This window comes from Sapajus apella, unplaced genomic scaffold (genome assembly GCF_009761245.1).
Source record: "Sapajus apella isolate SASKATOON/1434 unplaced genomic scaffold, GSC_monkey_1.0 scaffold22, whole genome shotgun sequence".
Classification (NCBI taxonomy): Eukaryota; Metazoa; Chordata; class Mammalia; order Primates; family Cebidae; genus Sapajus; species Sapajus apella.
In genome coordinates this window covers 24820872-24829139 of record NW_022436962.1, presented here as the reverse complement: position 1 = coordinate 24829139, position 8268 = coordinate 24820872, and the positions used below count along the sequence as shown (strand labels likewise).

At 42.7% G+C, this 8268-nt stretch overlaps 1 long non-coding RNA gene across 1 annotated transcript in view; it reads right to left on the bottom strand.

The window, feature by feature from the left end:
• Positions 1 to 4872: 4872 nt before the first annotated feature.
• The window catches only part of LOC116558620, a 15470-nt gene continuing 12074 nt past the window's right edge, over positions 4873 to 8268 (bottom strand). Inside the window, exon 3 of the long non-coding RNA XR_004272096.1 lies at positions 4873 to 4907. This is a non-coding gene — a long non-coding RNA (uncharacterized LOC116558620). The remainder of the gene's footprint in view (positions 4908 to 8268) is intronic.

Below are 8268 nucleotides of genomic sequence, written 5' to 3'. Positions count from 1 at the left end.
AAAAAAAAAAAAAAGGACAGGAAGGGAGAGAAAATGCAAGGCAGTGTATCATCAAGCTGATTACAGCTTCGTATAAAACCAGATGGTTTCTCAGTCACGTGGGCCATCTCCAGAGAGACTGCATGGAATGGCCATCTCTCTGTCATAGACGAGGAAGAGGGAGCATTTTGTTTGCCAGCTCTTGCCTCTCTCCCGTCTCTCATTAATCTAAGCTTCATGGACACTGACTTCTTCACAGTTTTGGGTTGTGTTACTCAGTCCTCTTGGAGGTTTCTGGGGAGGCCAGAGCCTCAATGGGTCCAGTCAGTACCATGCATAGGGATGGTCAGTTGGTATCTGTGGGTGCTTTCTGGTTTGTGGTGGGAGCCGTAGTGACTTGGGATTTATGATTATTAAAACAATATGAGCTGCCACTAAGGTCATTCTGGCCGGGGAGTAAGGCAGGTGGGTAAGGCTGGTAGTAAGGAGACAGGGCCGTGTGAATCCAGGGTGTTTCATATCTATACAGTTAGGATTAGGGAAAGCTTTAGACAAAAGATTTATAAGATGCCACTTAAAATGACAGGCAAGATTTTGACAGGCAGAGATAGAGAGGCTGTGTAGGTACTTACATTTGTATCAAGCAAAGGCATGTTTTGGTTGAGGGCACACTGAGCAGTCAGTCCACTTTGCTTTAACTCTAAGATATGTGTAGAGGAGAATGGGAGATAATATTAGAAATATAGACAGGTTTGAGCAGGAAAGGCCTTGAGAACAAGTATGTTAGTTATTGCTGCATAAGAAACACAAAACCTTAATGGTATATAACAACAGGCCCATATTTCTTGCATATCTGCTGGTCAGTTGACGTGGTTCTTCTTCAGGCTGCAGGTTTGTGGGTTGGCTGGGCAGCTCTGCTTTATACAGGCTGGGGGCCAGGCTGAAGGGGCAGGAGCTCTCTAGGGGCAACTCTTCCCTTGGCAATGGCAGGAACCCAAGAGGGTTTGTCCAACTGCATAGGCACACTTCAAGTTGCAGCTTGTGTTGTGTTTTACTAACATACCATTGACCTGAGAAAGTCACATGGCGAAGGCCAAAATTTGTGAAGTAATGAATATACCCTGTCCTATGAGATCATAGCAAGGATTCTTTTTTTTCAGAATTTATTTAATTAATTTATTTATTTCCCCCATTTATTTATTTTATTACATTTTAGGTTTTGGGGTACATGTGAAGAACATGCAAAATTGTTGCCTAGGTACACACGTGGCAGTGTGATTTGCCGCCTTCCTCCCCATCACCTATATCTGGCATTTCTCCCCTTGCTATCTCTCCCCAGCTCCCCACGTCCCACCGTCCCTCCCTTATTTCCCCCCAACTGACCCTAGTGTGTAGTGCTTCCCTCCCTGTGTCCATGTGTTCTCATTGTTCAACACCTGCCTATGAGTGAGAACATGCGGTGTTTGATCTTCTGCTCTTCTGTCAGTTTGCTGAGAATGATGGTTTCCAGGTTCATCCATGTCCCTACAAAGGACCCAAACTCTTCATTTTTGATGGCTGCATAATATTCCATGGTGTATATGTGCCACATTTTCCCTATCCAGTCTATCGTCAATGGGCATTTGGATTGGTTCCAGGTCTTTGCTATTGTAAACAGTGCTGCAATGAACATTTGTGTGCACGTGTCCTTATAGTAGAACGATATGTAATCCTTTGGATATATACCCAGTAATGGGATTGTGGGTCAAATGGAATTTCTATTTCTAGGTCCTTGAGGAATCGCCACACTGTCTTCCACAATGGTTGAACTAATTTACACTCCCACCAACAGTGCAAAAGTGTTCCTATTTCTCCACATCCTTTCCAGCATCTGTTGTCTCCAGATTTTTTAATGATCGCCATTCTAACTGGTGTGAGATGGTATCTCAATGTTGTTTTGATTTGCATTTCTCTGATGACCAATGATGATGAGCATTTTTTCATATGTTTGTTGGCCTCATGTATGTCTTCTTTTGTAAAGTGTCTGTTCATATCCTTTGCCCACTTTTGAATGGGCTTGTTAGTTTTTTTTCTTGTAAATCTGTTTTAGTTCTTTGTAAATTCTGGATATCAGCCCTTTGTCAGATGGGTAAACTGCAAAAATTTTTTCCCATTCTGTTGGTTGCCGATTCACTCTAATGACTGTTTCTTTTGCTGTGCAGAAGCTGTGGAGTTTGATTAGGTCCCATGTGTCTATTTTGGCTTTTGTTGTCAATGCTTTTGGTGTTTTGGTCATGAAGTCCTTGCCTACACCTATGTCCTGAATGGTTTTCCCTAGATTTTCTTCTAGGGTTTTTATGGTGTTAGGTCTTATGTTTAAGTCTTTAATCCATCTGGAGTTAATTTTAGTATGAGGCGTCAGGAAGGGGTCCAGTTTCTGCTTTCTGCACATGGCTAGCCAGCTTTCCCAACACCATTTATTGAACAGGGAATCCTTTCCCCATTGCTTGTTTTTGTCAGGTTTGTCAAAGATCGGATGGTTGTAGATATGTTGTGTTGCCTCCGAGGCCTCTGTTCTGTTCCATTGGTCTATATCTCTGTTTTGGTACCAGTACCATGCTGTTTTGATTACTGTAGCCTTGTAGTATAGTTTGAAGTCCAGTAGTGTGATGCCTCCCGCTTTGTTCTTTTTGCTTAGAATTGACTTGGCTATGCGGGCTCTCTTTTGGTTCCATATGAAGTTTAAGGTGGTTTTTTCCAGTTCTGTGAAGAAGGTCATTGGTAGCTTGATGGGGATAGCATTGAATCTGTAAATTACTTTGGGCAGTATGGCCATTTTCACGATATTGATTCTTCCTAACCATGAACATGGAATGTTTCTCCATCTGTTTGTGTCCTCTCTTATTTCATTGAGCAGTGGCTTGTAGTTCTCCTTGAAGAGGTCCTTTACATTCCTTGTTAGTTGTATTCCTAGGTATTTTATTCTCTTTGTGGCAATTGTGAATGGAAGTTTGTTCTTGATTTGGCTCTCTTTAAGTCTGTTATTGGTGTATAGGAATGCATGTGATTTTTGCACATTGTTTTTGTATCCTGAGACTTTGCTGAACTTATCAGTTTCAGGAGATTTGGGGCTGAGATGATGGGGTCTTCTAGATATACAATCATATCCTCTGCAAATAGAGACAATCTGACTTCCTCCATTCCTATTTGAATGCCCTTTATTTCTTTTTCTTGCCTGATTGTTCTGGCTAGAACTTCTAATACTATATTGAATAGCAGTGGTGAGAGAGGGCATCCTTGTCTGGTGCCACATTTCAAGGGGAATGCTTCCAGTTTTTGCCCATTCAGTATGATATTGGCTGTTGGTTTGTCATAAATAGCTTTTATTATTTTGAGATACGTTCCATCAATACCTAGCTTATTGAGGGTTTTTAGCATAAAGGGCTGTTGAATTTTGTCAAAGGCCTTCTCTGCATCAATTGAGATAATCATGTGGTTTTTGTCTTTGGTTCTGTTTATGTGGTGAATTACGTTTATAGACTTGCGTATGTTGAACCAGCCTTGCATCCCCGGGATGAAGCCTACTTGATCGTGGTGGATAAGCTTTTTGATGTGCTGTTGCAATCGGCTTGTCAGTATTTTATTGAAGATTTTTGCATCTATGTTCATCATGGATATTGGCCTGAAGCTTTCTTTTCTTGTTGAGTCTCTGCTGGGTTTTGGAATCAGGATGATGTTGGTGTCATAAAATGATTTGGGAAGAATTCCCTCTTTTTGTATTGTTTGGAATAGTTTCAGAAGAAATGGTACCAGCTCCTCTTTGTATGTCTGGTAGAATTTGGCTGTGAACCCGTCTGGACCTGGGCTTTTTTTGGGTGGTAAGCTCTTTATTGCTGCCTCAACTTCAGACCTTGTTATGGGCCTGTTCAGGGTTTCGGCTTCTTCCTGGTTTAGGCTTGGGAGGAGGCAAGTTTCCAGGAATTTATCCATTTCTTCCAGGTTTATTATTTTATGTGCATAGAGTTGTTTGTAATAATCTCTGATAATGGTTTGAATTTCTGTGGAATCTGTGGTGATATCCCCTTTATCATTTTTTATTGCATCAATTTGGTTATTCTCTCTTTTCTTTTTTATTAATCTGGCTAGTGGTCTATTTTGTTGATCTTTTCAAAAAACCAGCTCCTGGATTTATCGATTTTTGGAAGGGTTTTTTGTGTCTCTATCTCCTTCAGTTCTGCTCTGATCTTAGCTATTTCTTGTCTTCTGCTAGACTTTGAGTTTTTTTGATCTTGCTCCTCTAGCTCTTTCAGTTTTGACGATAGAGTGTCAATTTTTTATCTCTCCTTGCTTCTCATGTGGGCACTTATTGCTATATATTTTCCTCTAGAGACTGCTTTAAACGTGTCCCAGAGATTCTGGTATGTTTTGTCTTCATTCTCGTTGGTTTCGAAGAACATCTTTATTATTTCTGTCTTCATTTCATTGTTTATCCAGTCAACATTCAAGAGCAAGTTGTTCAGTTTCCATGAAGCTGTGCAGTTCTGAGTTAGATTCTAAATTCTGAGTTCTAACTTGATTGCACTGTGGTCTGAGAGACTGTTTGTTATGATTTCCGTTCTTTTGCATTTGCTGAGGAGTGATTTACTTCCAATTACGTGGTCGATTTTAGAGTAGGTGTGATGTGGTGCTGAGAAGAATGTATATTCTGTGGATTTGGGGTGGAGAGTTCTGTAAATGTCTATTAGGTTTGCTTGTTCCAGGTCTGAGTTCAAGTCCTGTATATCCTGGTTAATTTTCTGTCTGGTTGATCTGTCTGATATTGACAATGGGGTGTTAAAGTCTCCCACTATTATTGCATGGGAGTCTAAGTCTTTTTGTAGGTCATTAAGAACTTGCCTTATGTATCTGGGTGCTCCTGTATTGGGTGCGTATATATTTAGGATCGTTAGCTCTTCTTGTTGCATTGATCCTTTTACCATTATGTAATGTCCCTCTTTGTCTCTTATGATCTTTGTTGCTTTAAAGTCTAATTTATCAGAGATGAGAATTGCAACTCCTGCTTTTTTTTGCTCTCCATTTGCTTGGTAAATCTTCCTCCATCCCTTTATTTTGAGCCTTTGTGTATCCTTGCATGTGAGATGGGTTTCCTGGATACAGCACACTGATGGGTTTTGGCTTTTTATCCAATTTGCCAGTCTGTGTTTTTTGATTGGGGCATTTAGTCCATTTACATTTAGGGTTAATATTGTTATGTGCGAATTTAATACTGCCATTTTGGTGCTAGCTGGGTGTTTTGCCCTTTAGTTGAGCTGGTACTTGTTGTTCCTTTATACGTGTAGAGCCTCTTTCAGGAGCTCTTGTAGAGCTGGCCTGGTGGTGACGAAATCTCTGAGTACTTGCATGTTCCCAAAGGATTTTATTTTTCCTTCACTTATGAAGCTTAGTTTGGCTGGATAGGAGATTCTGGGTTGAAAGTTCTTTTCTTTAAGGATGTTGAATATTGGCCCCTGCTCTCTTCTGGCTTGTAGGGTTTCTGCTGAGAGATCTGCTGTGAGTCTGATGGGCTTCCCTTTGTGGGTAACCCGACCTTTCTCTCTGGCTGCCCTTAGTATTTTCTCCTTCATTTCAACCCTGGTGAATCTGAGGATTATGTGCCTTGGGGTTGCTCTTCTTGACTAATATCTTTGTGGTGTTCTCTGTATTTCCTGGACTTGAATGTTTGCCTGCCTTGCTAGGTTGGGGAAGTTTTCCTGGATAATATCCTGAAGAGTATTTTCCAGCTTGGATTCATTCTCTTCGTCGCATTCAGGTACGCCTATCAAACGTAGATTAGGTCTTTTCACATAGTCCCACATTTCTTGGAGATTTTGTTCATTCCTTTTTACCCTTTTTTTTTTCCAGTCTTACCTTCCCATTTTATTTCATTGAGTTGATCTTCGACCTCTGATATCCTTTCTTCTGCTTGGTCCATTCGGCTGTTGATACTTGTGCATGCTTCGCGAAGTTCTCGTGTTGTGTTTTTCAGCTCCATCAATTCACTTATATTCCTTTCTGTTTTGTCCATTCTCACTAGCATTTCATCAAATCTTTTTTCAAGGTTCTTAGTTTCTTTGCATTTGGTTAGAACATGTTCTTTAAGTCCACAGAAGTTTCTTACTACCCACCTTCTGAAGTCTGATTCTGTCATTTCATCACACTTGTTCTCCCTCCAACCTTGTTCCCTTGCTGGTGAGGAGTTGTGATCCCTTGTAGGAGGAGAGGTGTTCTGGTTTCAGGTGTTTTCACCCTTTTTGCGCTGGTTTCTTCCCATCTTTAAGGATTTATCCACCTGTCGACTTTGTAGTTGCTGGCTTTCAGATTGGGTCTCAAATCTTTCAGATTGACGTTCTGTTTGTTGATGATGAGGTTATTTCTGTCTCTTGGTTTTCCTTCTGACAGTCTGGCCCCTCTGCTGTAGGTCTGCTGAGGTTCACTCCAGGCCCTGCTCGCCTGGGGTTCACCGGCAGCAACTGCTGAACAGTAAGGGTTGTTACCAGTTTTCTTCTTCTGCTATGTTTGTCCCAGAAGGATACCCGCCTAGTGTCAATCTGATCTCTCCTTTATGAGGTGTCTCTTTGGATATATAGGGGTCAGGGAGCTGCTTGAGGAGACGGTCTCTTCTTTATAGGAACTCAAATGCTGAGCTGTGAGCTCCGTTGTTCATTCAGAGCTGCTGGGCAGGTACTTTTAGGTCTGCTGCAGCAGAACTCATAAACTGCTTTTTGTTCCCAGGTGCTTTGTCCCAGGGATTTAGGGCTTTATTTATGAGTTTCTGTTATGCTGCTGCTGCCTTCTTTTTTTTTTCCTTCAGACCTGCCCAGCCCAGCAAGGAGGCAGCCTAGTCACTGTCTGCCTGTAGAGGCTTTGCTGAGCTGCTGTGGGCTCCGCCTAGCTGCCGAGTGAACTTCCCTGCAGTCCTGTTTATATGGGTGTAGTTAGAACTGCTTTGGTGATGGTGGCCCGCCTCTGTTGAGGTGGAGTCTCTCTGCTGTGGCGGGCTGCCTTGGCAACAGCGGGCTACCTCCCTAGCGGCAGGCTGCCTCGGTAATGGCGGACTTCCCTCCCCCACAGAGCTGGACTGTCCCGGGTTCAGCTGTGCTTGCTGTGAAACTCTCAATCCAGAGTTTCTGATTGCTGTTCTTTTGTGGGGGTGGGACCAGCCGAGCCTGATCGCCTGGCTCACTGCCTCAGAGCCTTTTTTCAGTTGGTGTTCCAGTCGCCTGTTGAAGAGGCGCCGGGGTCTGTTTGTTTTCCCCTGCGGCCACTCACTGCGCTGGCTTAAACAGCGGCACTGAGGCTTGTGGCGCTGTTTTTTTTTTTTTTTTCTCCCTGGAATCTACTGTCCTGGTTCCCTGCTCAGTCTCCTTTTTAAACAGACGAATGGGCGACTTCCCATGGCTCCAATCGCCAGCCAAAAGGGCACCCGGACCAGTGTATTTTGTATGGAGAACTGCTGCTCCGGGGCGCCAACAAAGCAGCCGCGCGGGGCAAAGCAGCGACGCCGGCTGGCACAGCCGCGCTGGCCGAAACAGCCACGCTGGTGACCTGTGGAGCTCCTCCTCCTGGGAATTTCCTAGTCTGTGGGCAATAAAAATGCGGCATCCACTCACCCTCTGCGCTTTCACTGGGGACTGCAATCCTGAGCTGTTCCTAAACGGCCATCTTGGATCCTCCCCCGCCATAGCAAGGATTCTTAACTTTCCTCCAGGGAAGGGAAGAATTGTGACCAATAATTCACTATAGTAGAGCCAGGGTGAGACACTTGTAGATTCAATAACAAGAACAGTATTTCATTCATTATATTCGTTCTTCTGGTCCCAAGCACAGTGCCTAAAACACAGTAGGTGCTCAATGTTTGCTGAACGCATGAGTAAATTAAGGACAACCACCCTGCATTCAGCACTGAGGTAAGCATTATAAATTGAGTTCAGGGTCTACCTCTCTGAGAGTTTTCTCCAAATTAGGCTTTAAGATATATAAAACTCATATTCAACTAGATTAAAATGCTTATTTCAAGATAATTTTTCCAGAACTTTGCTTTTCCATGTCTTTTTCTTACTCAAGAAACAATTATATCTTTTTAGTGGCCTTGTCAAAGATTAGTTGACTATATACGCTTGGGTTCATTATGGGCTCTGCATTCTGTTCCATTGGTTAATGTGTCTGTTTTTATGCCCAGTACCATACTGTTTTTATTTCTATTGCTTTGTGATTGATTTGAAATCAGGCAGTGGAATGCCTCCAACTTTTTCTTTCCCAATATTGTTTTGG